The sequence below is a fragment of the Ambystoma mexicanum genome, chromosome 3q (genome assembly GCF_040938575.1).
Source record: "Ambystoma mexicanum isolate Mex_15411 chromosome 3q, UKY_AmexF1_1, whole genome shotgun sequence".
Taxonomy (NCBI): Eukaryota; Metazoa; Chordata; class Amphibia; order Caudata; family Ambystomatidae; genus Ambystoma; species Ambystoma mexicanum.
In genome coordinates, this window is record NC_090926.1 from 466,178,496 (window position 1) to 466,196,444 (window position 17,949).

At 46.2% G+C, this 17,949-nt stretch overlaps 1 protein-coding gene across 4 annotated transcripts in view; it reads right to left on the minus strand.

The window, feature by feature from the left end:
- Nucleotides 1-17,656, minus strand: part of TMCO6 (transmembrane and coiled-coil domains 6) — a 459,096-nt gene extending 441,440 nt beyond the window's left edge. Inside the window, exon 1 of one of the 4 annotated variants that reach the window (XM_069654232.1) lies at nucleotides 17,580-17,656. The gene's annotated coding sequence lies outside the window, so the exon portion shown is untranslated. Of the gene's footprint in view, nucleotides 1-14,607; nucleotides 14,717-17,462 lie in introns of those variants that run through there. The other 3 variants (XM_069654231.1, XM_069654234.1, XM_069654233.1) reach the window with 3 other exon arrangements.
- Between the last annotated feature and the right edge of the window lie 293 nt (nucleotides 17,657-17,949).

Sequence of the window (17,949 nt, forward strand, 5' to 3'; positions counted from 1 at the left end):
GAGCACCGGAGACCCAAAGTGAAAGCCAAGGCAGGCAGAAACACAACGCGGTTGTGTTTCTGCCTAAATCTGCTTTCCCATTTGGGGCTCTCGGGCCCCCCGTGGGGAGCCCGAGAGCCCCAAATGGGAAATCAGCTGTAGGCAGAAACACCGCGGCATGTAAAGGAGCCTGAGAAACTTGGAAAGAAAAAACGCAGTTTTTTCAAACACAATAACGTTGTATTTATGTGTGCGGTCGCTTCAAAAGCGACCGCAAACATAAATACAACGTTTTTAAAGCTGCGGTTTTATTTCTAAGTTTTCCGGGCTCCTCCAGCCTGGAAAACTTAGAAATAAAACTGCAGCTAGTGCTTATTATTTTTTAAAAATAAATAGCACTTACCAAGATTCAGCTGCAGCTTTCCTGCTCTGGTCTCCGGTCCCCGTCCTTCGAATACAGCACCAATGAAGGAAAAGCCACCCAGCGGTAGCTTTTGTTTACTACAGCTGGCTGGCTTTTCCTTCATTAGTGCAGCAAAAGCAAAAGCCAGCACAGGCGGGCATCCATTTCACAAAATGGATGCGCCCATGTGCTTGCTTTTGGGAATTTTGAGCTTGAATAGCTCAAAATTTTACATAGGAAGTTTTTTAATGTTGCCTTTCTATTTTTTAAATAAAATGTTTAGCTGGACTAGCCCTTTAATTAAGAGTTCCCTTATTGCAGATACATCAAGTGTCCTTAAGTTACATGAGAGGAACCCACTAGTTCCCACCACCCAGGCTACATCTTCCAACTGCCTGGGTTGGAACACCAGCATTCCCTCACACATACATCAACATTCTCACCTTCCAACATTCTCTCTATCCTCATGCATTCCAGACTAGCTTGCATCATCCATCCAGCAAAGCACTTCAAAACATTATTTTTAATAACTTATTTTCTCGCAATCTGTTTCCTACATTAAACAAGTTGCTGTGTACTCCTGTAGAACCATCTTCTAAATCTCCTATACATTCTGAAGAGTTTGCTTCATTTTGTTATTTCTAATGTTATTGCAGTTAGGTCATCATTTAATCAATGTGGTTCAGTTAACGCAGCCAATTCTCCAACTCATATTTCCACTGTTCTTACTCATCCATTTCCCCAGTTTCCAAAATTGGCATCTCTTCATTCATTGCCAACCTAATCCAACCGCAGCTCCTTTGGATTACCTGCTCCCCTAAAGAAGTCTGTTTTTCCTTCTATGTTTCTTTAGTTGACTTGCTTTTGTAATTCTTCACTTCAACAGTCTTTTGACTGATGCTTTTAAAGAGGCAGCAGTTACGCCATTTCTAAAGAGAGTTAATCTTGACACTTCTGATCCTTCGAACTCTGTCCCATCTCACTCCTTCCTTATCTAAACGACTTGAAAACGGTTGTTGATAAGCAGCTCTCCTCTTCTTTGTTTTTGTAATTTATTTTTTCCATTTCAATCTTGTTTTTGTCTAGGTTACGTACAGAGATTGCTCTCCTGACTGTCCGAGACACTGTAGTTCACGCTGGTCATCACAAATTGTGTATTATTTGGCTTTGTTAGATGGAAGTGCTGTATTTGAAATGGTTAATCATACTACTTAGCCTTTTAGTCTTTCCTCTCATGGGTTCCCCTGCTCTGTTCTTTAATGGTTCTCATATGATCATTCTAATCATACAGTTCTAGTCATGCAAAAGTAAACATTCTTCCTCTAGGACTTTACCATTTGCTGTTCCTCAAAGCTCTGCTCTGGGTCCTTTTCCTTTTTACCCTATATCCTATTCCTTCTTTACTTACTTTCACCTCTGCTCTTCCTTACTGCTTATAAGATTGTCTTACATGAATGGACTTTGCTTGAATCCAAACAAAGCTGAAGTTCTTATTTCCATCTTCTTCCATGACATCTCCTCAATCCATTTCCTTTTCTTCCATGGTTCTTCCAATCTTAAAAACGGATCGAATGTAGGTTGTTTTTTCTGGTCGTGATCAAATTGTAGCAGTAGTACACACATCTCGATACAAATTCTATAACATTCAAAGAATGTCATCTTCTCAATTACTGTTGCTCTCTGTATTTTGGGCTGCCCCTCGAAGCAATTATGCATCTTCAATCTATTTTATATTGTACAGTTTGTATTCTGTTTTGTCTAAGTTTCTCATCTCCTCTATCTCCATACTTCTCTGGCTTTCTAGTGTGGCTTTTGATTTTGATTTATTTTTATGCATCGTTTTCAAATGTGTTCAGGCTTTGGCTCCTCCTTATCTCTCTGGACTTTTCTACCATCCTACATGTTGTCCTAGTTCTGATCCTCAGTGTTTACTTTCCTCTCAACGTCCTACCAACGCACCGTCTTGGTTTCATTTTTTTCAACTATTAGCTCCAAAAATATAGAATGCTCCTCCTTTTGTGTTTCATTCTTCTCCGATTTTACCCTTGTTTAAGAAGTGCCTTAAAGGTCATGTAATATCTACTTGGGTTTGATGTGATGGTACGACCAGGAATGCACTTGTGGTCCTGTGTTTTGATATATTTAACTTATAGGATTTTTGTTATTGTGTGGTTTATTCATTGATACTGTACAGTTTGATTTTATATTTTGAAAGCGCTTTGGATAAAGGAGCTACATAGAAAACTCTAATTAAACAAATAAGATTGGAAGGCCACCAGGGGGCGCAGGCGTGATGGCCGTCTGATCGTTCGGCTCCCCTGAAGCCCCGAGAGATTTGTGCAGTAAACTGCGATTAAAGGAACGTTATCCTCCTATAAAGGCTGAATCCAGGTGGGGGAACTCCTGGGGACTCCGGAGACACCTTCCCGAGTCTTGGGGGTGCCCGGGTCCCCGAGATATTTAACTTGGAGCATCCGCGCTTCCTCTCCCCCCTCCGGGCCCGTGCCACGCACGAGGTGAAGCTCCGCGGCCGGGCTCCTCCTCTCCGCGGATGAGCGTCTTGCCGGGATCAATCTGAGGGATCGACACCCTGCACCTCTGAAGGCAGCACGGAAAGCCTGTGGGAGTCCCTCTGAAACCCGGGCCCCTCGCCCGTGGGGGCCTCCTCAGACGAGCCCACCTTCAGCTCCCGCTGCGGCGGCTCTGGACGTTAATACACTTTGGGCCTCCACAGCCGGACCCCGGCCTGCCGCACACGCATCTGTGTATCTTGACCCGGGCCGTCGCTGGAGGGCGCCCAGGCTCCTTCCTCTCCTCACCCCCCAGGCGTTGGGGAACATCTTCGTAACAATTACCATAAGGACTCCCCCAGGCTACTGCTGCGACACAACTCTTAGAGGCCTTCACCGAACAGGCCCAGGCCGACGCGGGAGCGCGCCTGGGCCCCTCTGCGACCTTTGAAAGCACCCACCGGCCCCACGTCGGAGCAACCGTGAGTAGTGGCCGCCGGGGGGTTGGGGCACGACACGCCCGTCCTAACCACCACACCTCATTGGAGTTGGCGCGGATCGAGGGGACCTTCTCCCCGAGCCCCAGGGGGAGATCGCGGGGAACTACGAAGACCTAGAGGGGGAGACACCCCATGAGTTGGAAAGGAACCCTGGCAAGATACCAATTCATTCCCTGAAAACAAGAGATGGAGACCAACCCGCCGCCCACGCCGACCCCCGACATGAACACCATGCAGAGCAATATCCAGACAATCCTAGACAAAAATCAGGGGGATGAGAACGGACATGGGTGCCAAGCTGGCCGACCTCACCGCCAAGGTCTCCACGTTGGAGGATAGAATGGAGGGGGTAGAGAACAACCAGGCTTCCACCGTCTTCCTGGAGGTTCAAGGAGATGCAGCGGCGTGAGGGAGAGCTCCGCTTCAAAGTGGACGATATGAAAAATCGTGAACGGAGATGCGACCTGCGATTCTTCGGCCTGTCGGAGGTGGAGGGGGAAGACCCAGACCGGCCTGGAGGGCAAAGTGCAGGAGATCATTAGGATTGTCCATTGAACCGACTCCGGAGAAACCATCCTGATCGACAGAGTTCATCGAGCTGGCGGAGGCGGTAGGGGCCCACCCTCCGTGCTTGCAAAGTTCCACTATTACAGAGACAAAGCAAAAATACTTGAAAGAGCTAGAACCCTAACAGAGATACAATTCGACAACTCCAGGGTGGCAATATACCAGGACCTGTCCGCCCTCACGCTACAAATGAGGAAAAAATGTGCCCCGATCACCAGGTGGCTCCAGGAGAAGGGGGTCCGGTACCGCTGGGGACACCCATTCTACCTATCCTTTGAGTGGCAAGGGGAAAACTTTCAGCTTGTTACAGAAGAAGACATCCAAAGAGGCATCGAACTGATCGGGGTCCCTCCGGAGCCCTCACGGGAGAGTGGTGGACCCGACAGAGACCCGAGTCGGGCCCTGACCACAGCCAGGGGAAACACAAAGTGAAGGGCACCCGGAAATTCAGGAAAACCAGACACCCCTCGGAGGGACGCAGAGGACCCACATGATTACGAGATAGAGGGGAGAAGAAATGGAAAGCAGTGCTGATAGGTTGTGGTTCACTCGCTCGCTCGCCCCGGCAAATTGAGGAGAAGCATTTGTTCCACTTCTGCGGATGCCAAAGTAAGCGCGGTGGATCCGAGTGACTGAGAGGGAAGGGGAGAAAGTTAAGAAATGTGATGTTGTTATGTGGTATTGCATCTGACCGCAGGGTCCTCACGGGCCCCCTCATGTTTGGGGGCGATTTATGTTACGTTGTGATGTTGCCACGGTTGGCGAGGCTTAGACCGAAATTGAGGGCTGAAGGTTTCGGGTCCCACCTGCTTGACACACGGAGGGGGGGATTCTCTTGATCGTCAGAGGGTGGTCAGCTGCATCCCGCCCGAGGCCTTCAAAGATCCCTCCAACTCACATTGGAAGCTAGTTCACGGTTGGACCCAGCTCCGACGAGACACGTGGCAGGAGTAGAGGGGACTGGGGTGGGGGAGGTCTTGTGGAGGGACTGGACCCCGACTAAAGCTGCTGAATGTTCCTAAGGGTAAAAATTGGAGGGTACACTAACCCTGGTGGTTAGTTGACTAAACCTGATGTCTGTCGGGCGATGGAGACGGACGCCTACCAAAATGGGTAAGGGAAATGGGGAACCGGGGAGGAGGAAGGGGAAAGAAATAGGGAACGCCACGCCATGGTTCTGGGGTCCAACCCAACAGATGATAACGGGGGCACTCACTGAGGTTTCACAGGGCATGGATAGCGACGACCATGGTTGAAGGTCGGATCGGTACGCTCAACGTTAAGGGTCTAAACTCGCGGGACAAGCGGTCTCTCACGAGTAACTTATTCCGCAAACAGAAATTACTGGCCCTCTTCCTATAAGAAACCCACTATAGAAGGGGGGCCGAGTCAACGATTAAGGGAAAGGAGATAGGCAGAAACTTCTGGGCCTCGCACAAATCCTCTAAGAAGGAGGGAGTGGGTATCCTCTTGGGTAAATCGCTGCACCTCACCGATGTAGAGACGAAGAGGGGCTTTGGAGGCAGATTTCTGGCGATCAAGGGGTTAGCCCAGGGTACACGAGTCACACTAGCCACAATATACGCACCCAACGCCGGCCAAGTCAAGTTTATTCGCAAGGTCTTTGAGGTCATGGACGGGTGGGCCGAGGGAGCCACAATCCTGGGCGGAGACTTCAATCTCATTACAGACACCCATCTGGACTGGTGGTCAGCCAAAGGGACGGGACCAAGAGCTCCCACAAAAGACAATCTCGCTTGAGGGACCTCCTACAAGAATACTACTGGGTTGATGTATGGCGCAAATGCTGGCAGACCCCTGGGGGTTACACGTTCCTCTCCCCTCCCCACCAAACTTACACTAGAATTGACTTACTGCTGGTCTCGGAGGAGGGAGGGGGGGGAAGAGGTTGGGGAACCTACGGTTGAGTCTGTGACCTGGTCAGATCATGAGCTCCTCGTTATGGAATGGCGGTTGCAAGCCACCGTGAAATCACGTACTTGGCGCTGTAACGATACCCTTGTGATGGACCAGGTGTTTAGGGAATTCCTTAGGAACGAAATGAAGGCCTTCTTCCTATCAAACGACACAGGGGAGGTCCCAATGGTCTCAGTCTGGGAGGCAGCGAAGGCCACCTTCAGGGGTCTCCTCATTGCAGAGGGTGCAAGCAAGAAGCGAGAGAGGGAACTGATAGAATCCAGACTCCGGGAAGACCTGCGGGCCAAGAGGGCACAGCTCACCAAGGGAAACATAGACCGCAAAAACCTCCTGAGTGAAATGAGAGAGAAGAGACAGGCTCTGCATACAATCCTGATTGGAGAGGTAGTTAAAAAATGAGATACACGAAGCAGAGATACTACGAGAGGGGCGACAGGGTTGTGACTCTTCTGGCGCACAGGCTGAGGGGAAATAGGGCGGACAGACACATAGAAAAGGTCAGGGACGGGGCGGGTAACACCCAGATAAAAACTGAACATATAGCAAAATCATTCGCAACCTTTTTTAGGGCCCTCTATACCAAACAAGAGGGTCAATCACTGGATGAAATTCAAAAATATCTTGATGACCACCCCCTCCCCAAGCTCACAGACCCAGAGAGAGAGACACTGGACAAGGAGATAACGGAGGAGGAGGTGGAGGAGGCCATCAAAAAGCTTAAAATAGGCAAGACCCCGGGGGAAGACGGGTACACAGCGGATTTCTATAAACAATTCCAGTCCGAACTAACCCAACCGCTGATCAAATTATTTAACCACATCAAGACCTTAGAAACCATTCCACCGACATTCCTGCAGGCTATAATCACAGTTATCCCTAAGCCGGGCAGAGACCCAGCGGAGTGTGGCTCACATAGGCCCATCTCGCTCCTGAACACAGACGCCAGGATCTTCACCAGGATCCTGGCGACACGCCTAGAACGGTGTCTCCCCCGGCTGATTCACCCCGATCAGGTAGGCTTCGTAGTAAATAGACAAGGAGTGGATAGTATGCGCAAAACCCTGCACATATTGAGCTCAAATGGAGTGAAATCCGATGGTGCCCTTCTCCTGTCTCTAGACGCGGAGAAGGCATTCGACAGGGTGAGCTGGGCCTTCATGGATGGGTTCTATCGTCCTTGGGGATGGGACCCAGGTGGTGGGGATGGATGACGGCCCTCTACTCCCGCCCTTCCGCTAAAGTGGTGGTCAATGGAAGAGAGTCAGAGTCCTTTCCTTTAGAGAGAGGCACAAGACAAGGATGCCCATTGTCCCCCCTCACATACGCCCTGGTGATGGAACCGCGGGCTATAGCAATCAGGACCAACGATCAGATCCAGGGTGTTAAGATGGGGGGAACTGATTACAAAATAACCCTGTTTGCCGATGATGTCCTCCTGTACCTCTCTAAACCATTCCAATCTGTCCCAGAGGTGTTGAATAGTCTGGAGAGATTTGGTTCCCTGGCAGGCTACAGGGTCAACGTAGATAAATCAGTGGCATTCCCGGCAGGCCAGCTCAACGAGACAGAGAGACAATATATCGGCAACCTTCCATTTTTTAAACGTACAGAGGGATTTCTCCCACCTGGGGATCCAAATTCCACCAGATTTAGGGGATCTCTTCATAGCAAACTACCCGCCCCTATGGAGGTCGATCAAACACAACCTGGGACGTTGGTCGAAATCCGGCCTCTCATGGATGGCTCGCCTCAACTCCATCAAAATAGTAATCCTCCCCAAATTGTTGTACCAGTTCCAAATGCTGCCAACCCAGATACCAAACCCATTCCTCCTGGAGATCAAACTGGGCCTTCTCCATTATCTGTGGGCCGGTAAATCCCATACAATCGCCTACGACACTCTCACAAGACCCAAAGATGAGGGTGGGTTTTCCCGATCTTGACACCTACTATAAAGCGTCACAATTGCACGTCCTTGTTGACCACTTGATGACTGGCCCAAAGAAACAATGGGTAACGTTAGACAACACACTCTTCTCGCCGGTCACATTGGACGAATGGCTATGGGTCCCCAAGACATCCATTCCAAGAAGGGTTCTGAAACACCCAGTGTTGGGAGTGCTGTGGTCTATTTGGAAGGAAGGGGGTTACCTGAGATGGATCACAACGTGGCCCTCACCTTTGAGCTGCATCTGGGCCCCACCACTTTGGGAAGGGATCAACGAACCACTAGCCTTCCAGCAATGGTATGAGGTGGGTCTATGTAGGGCCGGACAGCTCTGGGTGGATGGGGTGTTTATTTCTCTAGGTGACTTGAAGGATGCCCTGGGCCTCCCTGACCTCTCCCCCTTTCGATATCTACAGCTCAAGGGTTCCCTTACCGAGAGCAGATGGGGAGACACACTTAGGCGGGACCTAACAGATTTTGAGAAATTCCTCATAACGCACCAAGGCACTAAGGGGGTGATATTGCAGCTTCATGGCTTCCTGCTGTTCTCTACCCCACGGGGCCCCCCATCTTCCCAAGTACAATGAGCACCCCTATAACGGAAAAGAGATGGACCAAGATCTGTAGGCAGGCACACCGCTCCACAACTGCACCCAAATACCGCCACCAGGCCCTGAAGTTGATACACAGATGGCACTACCCCCCACAAAGGATAGCCAGAATGAGAAAAGGCTACGACCCCCACTGCTGGAAATGCCATTTTGAAAAGGGAGACTATGTCCATATGTGGTAGAAGTGCCAGGTGGCACAAACCTATTGGAGTGAGGTCCTGTCATGGATAAGGGGAGTGGACGGATTGGTGAGAACTCTGTCCCCCTGGCTGGTTTGTTTGTTTGTTTGTTTATTTATTTATTAATGCGCTCCAAGCCCGTGGGCAGTCGGGCGCAGCAAAACAAGTAGATTCGAAACTTAGTTACAGAGGCCTGAACACAGGCCCCAAGGTGAAAAACGACTACATGTTGCAGGTCATGCTAGTCGCGGCTAGATGCTGCTGGGCCCAGAAATGGAAATCACCCCGACCTCCGGGGGAGGGGGAGTGGGTAGCGAAAACACAAGCAATCTACGATATGGAGTATTTGACCCACCTGATCAATGAATCCAAATCTAACATCGAGGCCCTATGGCTGCCATTTCTTGACAAATACGGGAAGACAGCCTGAGGCACGAGTAACCATCTCAGACGGTTCTCTTGATGGGAACAACACGATTGGGGCTACCCCTTTGGAGTGGGAGGAGATCGATTGTTGCAAGACATGCGACTCTTATATGTTGGACCTTATTTTCTGAGCACTGTTTCTCTTTCAGAAGCAACCCTATGCTCGCATTGTATCCTCAGATGATGTGCTGGACTCTGTTGTTGTTAGCTACCATTAAACCATGGCGTGGGATGGGGGGGGGCGGGAGAGTTGTGACCTCACCTTGATATATATGGATGTTTGCATTATTTTTTGAATTATGTCATAACTGTAAAATTCCAATAAAACCTAATTTTCAAAAAAAACAAATAAGATGCATAATCAGAATGTTAAGCCTCCTTATGAGACATACAATGGTCTACTCTCTCAATAAGGCTGTGGTACGTTCCTTTACAAACCTAAAAATAATATTTCTCCAAGACACCGAGTGAACCCCCAAACCAGCACCTGCCGCCTCATGTTTTCAGATGTACAGAATCAAATGCTGGAAGACCTGCAACTCCAATATGATGTCATTGCTGTACAAGATCACATTTTGTTTTCTGGGCTGCTTGGAAGGATGAAAGTATTGTCAAACTGAAATAATATTTTCACCAAATTCCATAGTACCCTCGACAGCTCAGCACTCACATCAGAGGACAATATATTAATGAAGAGGTTTGAATAGAATGATTACAGGGAATGAAGTATACCAAATACCTAAAACCTCAGAATCCTCCTGGTCCTGATGTTTTTTGCCAATTATTTTGTTACTAATCACAACCGAGTGAATCCTCTTGGCTTTCAAATTAATAAATCACAAGAAAGGGAAAGGAGACCCTGGAAATGAGGAGCCGTGATGCTGAGAAGGCATTAGCCAACTTCAATTGCAATTATTAAGCAATATTGCCGTAGCTCTCCAGGGCATTTATTAAGCATCCTGGAATCCCGATCCGCAGGCCATACCTGCTGTTATGGACTCTGAAACCTGAGTAAAAAGAATGAAACAGCAAGAACGCTTAACAAGGTCTATGGGCCCATAGCTCCCAACACGGACGAGGATTGTGGTCTATAAAGATATTATAATCTCCATCACCTTTGAAAGTATGAAACACCCCTCAGCCAATTCCCTGCAACTACCCAGGAAGACCTAATACATAAATCCACCTTGGCCGTCACAGCCCATTCCCTGCATGCAACATGCAATGCTGCCAGTGGCAATGAATGTAGCTTTCTGAACAATCAGCAGGTTATACAACCCATTCTTTGGGCTATACTGGTTCTTATAACCCACAGATTGTCCAATGAGAACACTAAATGAACATTCCAAGGGTAATAAAGACCTAGCCCAAGGGCTGTACTGGGACTTATGCCCCCCCCCCCCCCCCGAAGACTAGGTTAAAAGCATGGGTGTACAGAGGGCGTTTAATAAGGCTTATGGGCCCATAACTCCAGGTACAGCATGAAGGTGGGTACTATAGGGCTATTATGTTATGATCCAAAATGCTAGGCCAGTTTCCTGCAACCTCCAAAGGCAGACTGTCTGCCCTAAAAAATAAAAACACAGCTTTATGAACCAGAATATAATAGCTTTCATTCCAAAAACCTATATTTTTTAATTAAAAAAGGGGACAGGCAGTCTGCCTTGTGTGGTTGCAGGGACTGGACTGCCAGTAGGGCACTAAGTAAATTACTGAGGGGCGTGGCCTACCTCCTTCTACCTGGGCCGCCACCAAAGAAATAAAGTGGCGTCCCAGGGAGACAAAGTCAAGGCCAGGCTACGGATGCGGCCAAGTGAGGATGATGTGCAGCGGCTGCTGGGGAGCCAATGGCCAGGTCGCGCATGCCAGGAACAACCTGTTTTTTCAGGTAAGGAGTGAGTGGAGGTGAGGAGGCGGGGAGAGGGATGGACGATCAGGGAATTTCATGGGTGCCCATTCTGCGTTTGTCAGGTGTGGCAGGGCGAGGATGGGATGACTTGTGTGTGCAGCAAAGCGCTCAACACGTCACTCCCGTAATGAGAGGAAGCACCACAGAGCTCTGCCCGGTACAGTGACCTGGGGCTGTCACGCGGCTACCCTTCTCATTGGGCAGTTTCTGGGCCTTTTATTGGAATTCCGAGCCACACCGGCTTGCATGGAAATTGCCCAATTGGGAAGTGCCACGTCACTCAATAGGAACATGAAGTTCCCGTGCCTAAGCCATCTGCTTGTTGAAACATGGATTGCTTGTGCATGCAACAACTAGACTTCAGAACGGATCTGTGAATGTCTTGCTTAGCCCATGGGTCTTGGGACAGATCAGTTCTGAAGCAGAGTTATGGCACAGACGAGCAGACCACTTTTAGAAGATTCTGCATCTCTGCCGAGACTTATAAAAGCGGTGTGTTTGAAGCGCAGGATGCTAGTCCGTTCCTTAACTCTGCTTCAGAGCGGATCTGCGAGCGTCCTGCGCTAGCCCCTGGGTCTGGGGACAGGGCTGCACTCCGTAAAGTTTTGTCAGAGCGCCGCTCCATCTTGTTCCTGCCCATTGCCAGAGTGGATTTTACAGATTGAATTGTTCCCCTTCTCGTTGTTTGCTAACAGAAGTTTGTGGCAATGAGTGCACAGGATGATGTGGCATGTGGAGAAGCTGCCAGAAGCAAAGCCCCACACTTCTGCAGCAGCTTTGCTTGTTCCTATAGATCTGGAGCTATCTTCCCACATGTCGAAATAATGAAAGCGACTACCAAAGCTGAAAACAGCCAGTGTCTTTGTTTCATGTTCTCTGACGTTAACATTTTACATTTCACTTGTAACAAGCCCATATCAGTGATGACACACGTCTGTTACTGCTGACCACTTCTGGGATATTTATAGCCTAAAAGCCAGTAGTATAACTGCCAAGGAGCCCCAGGTCATGCATGATACCTTGAGCCAGTCATGGCTTTTCACTTTGCATGCTGTGACTTGTAGAACCAAAGTTATAACAGGAAGAACAAATGTACATGGCAGAAGCAGCAGCATAAGAGAGGAATTGGCCCGGAACAAGACAGAGCTGCGCTCTGGCAAAAACTGTCTTGCCGGAGCGCTGTTCCATGTAAACACGAGGCCCAAACCCGCCCAAGTTGAGGAAGCTCTCCGTGTCTGAGACACAGCATTCAGAAAACTGCTGCAAGTCTCGAAACTGATGCGAATCTCGCTGTGTCTCAGACACAGTGGTCAGGGAACTGCTGTGAGTAAAAGTCAGGGGCAGGGAGCTTCCTCAGCTTGTGGGGTATGAGGGAGCGGCTACGGCACTCGTTGCATATCGCCACTCAGCTGCACACAGAGTGCCAGACACAGTGTTTCTATGCATGCAGCTCAGCCGTGATAAGCAACTACTTCACAGACTGCATCGGAAAATCGTCCTTTGCTCAACAGCCCAAACTCAAACAATGAAACCGTCCAAAGCTGAATTGACTTTGATAAATATATGCGTAAAATCCGGTTGAAAAGGTTTTTGCCATCAATCCACCCATACCTAAAAAAGATGAGCCTCTGGGTGGTTACACCCCTGTGACAATTGAGGATTCACATATATTGCGTGACCTCATCCACCTCGAATCGGAATGGCAAGACAATGAAGACATTAGTGACCCACAATGGGAACTAATGAACAGACAAACTGATTGGCCCAGCAAAAGTAAACTTAAATTACAATCACGCTTCAATCCGATGTTCAACCCAGGAGGGCATGTTGAGGCTTTTCAAGATCTGGTTATAAGTGACCTGAAAAAATTCAGGAATAAGAAAATGAATATGAAAGATAATCTCACACGTCGTGAGCAGGAGATCTTGTCTAATCTATGCAGAATGGATGACTGTTATTAAACCCTCAGACAAGGGCACTAACATAAGTCATTATGAATCGGCAAGATTACATTTGCGAGGCCAATAGACAACTTAAGGACATTGACTGATACAAGCTATTGGCCACAGATCCTACAGCAGAGATGAACAATAAACTTTTTGATCTGCTCACCAAATGGAAAGAGAAAGGCTTGCTCGATGAGGACATGTGTAAATACCTACATCTGCAATTTCCGGTGATGCCTACTATTTATTTCCTACCCAAGGTGCATAAGAATAAAACTAAACCACCAGGGAGGCCGATAGTTACGCTATGTGGTGCACTACTTGAAAACATATCAAAATTAGTGGATGAAACCCTAATTCAATTTGTCACCACTTTACCATCATATCTATGCGATACTAAAGACTTCCTCAAAAAAATGTATGGGATACCGTGGGAAAAGTCATACATACTAGCCACACTTGATTTGGTTTCTTTATACACATCCATCAAGCATACAGATGGCCTTAAATCATGTGATTACTTTCTAAAAACCAGATCACTCAACTATTTAGAACATGGCAAGATGATTCTGGAAATGATCAACCTATGCTTGACAAATAACAGCTGTTTGTTTAATAAGAACTTCTACAACCAGTTGCAAGGTACAGCTATGGGAACTACGTTTGCTCCTTCATATGCCAATCTCACTATGGGCTGGTGGGAGAAGTTTAAAGTTTGGACATCCATTAATGCTGAAAAGACAGATAAGGTTGTACTTTGGTTATGTTACATAGATGACCTGTTTATCATCTGGGATGGGTCTACTATTGAATGGTTGGAGTGTCTCAGATTACTTAATATTAATGAATTTGATCTACAGTTCACCGAGTCCCATAGCAAGACTGCTATCGTCTACTTAGATATTCTTGTTATTGTGGCAGAAGGTGAACTAGTAACAGAACTGTACCGCAAACCCACTAGCTCAAACGTACCACTTCATGCCATAAGCAACCACCTCACAGCTCTGAAGTGGAGCATACCTTACGGCGAATTCATTCGCATAAGACGTAACTGTTCCGAACTTGAAACCTTCGAAAAAGAATGTGGAAGTATGGCCTTAAAGTTCCTACAAAGGGGCTATCCTAAGAAAGTGCTGGAAAGAGCGTACAACAAGGCACGAGAAAAAGATCGCTCTATCTTGCTGATGCCCAAAGTCCCAACAGTTACTAGTTTGGAAACAGGAGACACCAGATTAATTTTAACGTATAGTAAAGCTTCCAACAATATACGTCATATAATGCATAAACATTGGCATATATTGAAACAAGATGAACATTTGCGAAGCATTCTGGGTAACAACATCAACATCACCTTTAGACGCTCTGCCTCATTCTGGGATAACCTTGTATCTAGTTATATGAGTCCCAAAATTGTCTCAACAGGCCAAAGTTGGCTCGGAGCAATACCAGACGGCTTCCAGAAGTGTATGAAATGTAAGGCGTGCAAATTTGCCAAGAATACCAAAAACTACCTCCATCCAATATTACACAAAAACATGATAATCAAATCTCATATTACTTGTGAAACTGAGTATGTTGTGTATGTGCTCACTTGTCCTTGCGACAAATGGTACGTAGGTAGTACTATTGGCAAATTAAAACTGAGGATACTGCAACACATAAGAGCCATCAAGAATATTGATCCTACGTACCCGATGGCTCTCCACTTTCAGGAAACACACGGAGGCAACCTTCAAGGTTTCGCCTACTTTGGGATACATGTCATTCCAAAGGCACCAAGAGGAGGAAACCGAGAATTGCTCCTTAGACAAACTGAGACAAAATAAATTTTGGACTTAGAAACTAAGAAACCCAAGGGACATAACCTGGATGAGGAACTCTATACCTTTCTTGGGACCTAAACCAACTATCTGCATTTGTTTTATGTATTGTGTATTTTTTATCTTGCTTTAAGATGAGGAGACATTGTACTTAGTCTTGAGTGTTTACTTTGAGACCTCCCGTATCGATTCTTTGCATTTCTTTGGGACACGTTTAACATAATTTGTAGTTCCATCAGTCAGACAGATATTTATGGGATTACTTTATGTTATTTATTTAAATTGCACACAGGTTTTTTATGCTATATTTTTTGTTCACACCACCGTTATTTTTCACATTAGCCTGTAGGTTTCAGAGTCTATCAATTCAATATTTTAATGATAGTAATTGAATGAATTTTAGATTCCCTTTACCTCTAGCTATCTAATTTTAAACATTTTCTTTCTTATTTCTTATGAAGGGTGAGCAACTTTATTGCTGTGTAATTTAGGAACTCTAGTTAAACCTGTGGTTATATCCTATTCTAGTGATTTTAAACTTGTCCCCCTCCTTTAATGCACATAAGATCAGTATATATCATTATTTTTTGGTGTGTTTTTCCAATTTGGGTTTTATCCATTGTCGCAGTCTTGTATTTTATTGTATCATTATCCACATGGTAGTGTGGATATAATTTGTTGATCCAACACTAAGGCTATGAATGCACTAAGCACTTTATACACCTTTGTATAGGATTCTTATGCTGTTATATTGCTATTTGCACACTACCCATTGGGGTTAACTATTGTGATTTTGCACATAGGCACTTGCACTTTATACATCTTTACATGTGGTATATGTAAAATGCTGCCCGTGATGCACTAGCACTTTATTAGTGATAGGTTGGATTAAGTTTTATTGCAGAAGCAGCCTAAAGGCACTTGCACTTTAACTAGAAAGCCTAGACTACAAATAATCTGATGTATGGAAATTTCAACAAATGATACAAGTTATATTGAAACATAGCTTTCAGTCATTCGTCTTCGAATTGCAGGACTATTAATTGCTAAGTAACCAGGACTGCGACAAGCCAACACCTTGAAACTTACTGGCCACCTGTCTGCGTATTCTTGACATCGGAAACATACGTGTTTCAGATCTATAAACAAACACGTTACACACAGCATTACAAAAAAGTGTAATATGTGCAATTAGAGGACATTTTAAAGTTTAATATGTGTGGTTTACATGTTGAGAAAAGTGACACATTGCCAGCCAATTTCAAATGCCTAAGAAATGTATTCTATGTAATTTAATGTTTTTTACGCAACCCACTGGGGTTTAGAACACACTGAAACATGGCGGATTTCATGCAAGCAAATGGCTATCATTGTGCAGGGCGCTCTATCCATGTACACCATAGAGTACACACAGGTTTAAATGTACTTCTTTTGTTTCAGCACCCTTAATGTGATCAAGCGGTTAGCTTTGCCGCGAAACGCGTCGTTGTCCGCGCACTTTCTCTTTTGTCCATAGCATTTCATTAAAAAAATATTTTGGACGTTTGAAGGACTGCTGGTCTTTTGTAACTCTGGGCCCAGTGTGGAATCACCACGTGAGTTCGTTTTCTGGAGTGCTCTCCGAAAGCCTTATACTGTGGTACGAGGCAACTTATATATATATATATATCTCATGCTTTGCACATATTTTACTGTCACAGTGCCTATTCTGACAGAGGAAATGAGCACTGTACCAAGTGTGCATGGCATGCTCAGAAGGAATCAATGTTTGAATTACCAGTACAGACATTTGATAAATTGGTCATTCTTATGTTCCCAAAATGCACTTTGTTTTTATGCAAAGCAGCCAGCATCCTATATTCATAGCACACACATCATTCGACACTTAGCTCCACCCCTCAGTCCCACACTGATAATCCGGCCCCAGACCCACCCACACTGCTGACAATCCCCCACATACTATAGGGGAGGAGTTCCCACAGTACATTTTGTCCATTTCCAGCACTGATGAAGAGCGAAAATGAAGAGATGGCTCAAGGTACCACACAGGAGATGGGGCCATTTAGAAACCATTAAGTAGCTGTCTCCACAAACCTGTTCAAACCCATGATGAACACCAACAAAAGAATATGACGTTCATGCTGCAATGCCATTTTGCACCCCATTCCCTGCTCTCCATCCAACAAGGCAGTGGCCAAACCATCCACTGGTTAGGGATGTCTGAAGCCCTCCCGAATTAAGAAGGAATCTTCTGTAAGAGGGTAGCACTCTGCAATGATACTCAGGGACTCAGATGGGAAAGAGGTGCTACATCAAAAGCCGGGCCAATCTTTCACCTTTGAGTGCAGAGGGACAAACCAATCATTAACAAGTAATGTCTCCACCCTTGCAACAAAGTCAGAGTACCAATAGTTATTTTTTGTTTTAATTTTAAACTCCGTCTATACACGAACTTCTCTAACTAGATGTGTGCGTGTTTGTGTGGACTACAACATCTTCCAGATTTGAAACCTAGACAGTTCTAAATTTTGTCCCCAAAGGTGATCGCGTGTGATTTAAAATCGCCCATCAGTGAAACGTACAGAATGTCCTCAACGTCAGCCTAAAACAAGCTGTTGGGCTGAAATTCAATTTGTCAACAAATTGCCGCGTAAACCTGAAACCGTTTATTAAGCCAGCCCTCAGACTAATGTAATTAAAACTCAAACGAAATCCGGAATCTATACCTGTACATAAAACTGGTAAAAAAAAAAAGACGCATAGCCAAGTCTCCCACAGGCACTCTCTCCCATACACCTTTTCCAGCACGGGACTATCTAGCGCCACAAATGCGAGCAACGGACCTTAGCAATGCTCCGCCGCCTGTCCGTCACGTGATTTACAAGTTACGTTCAGGAAATGTACATCTTACGCACAATCCACAAGAGGCCACGCCTTCCAGCACCTCGTGATCATGGCAGGAGCTGGTGCATAAATACCAACATTTAGCAGTATTTTGTAAAACCGAGCGGGATAGTACAGTTTTCCCATTTGATTACATTGAGGGTTAGAATTATTTTCGGAGGGAGAAAGTACATATTAGCAACATTTTTGATTAAAAAATCGGGAGTAATAAGCTAAAATCGGGAGAATTGGTATATATGCTGGAGATAGCATCGTGGCTGAGAGGGGACGTACACAGGAATTTGAGAATGACGGTATTGATGAGTAAGT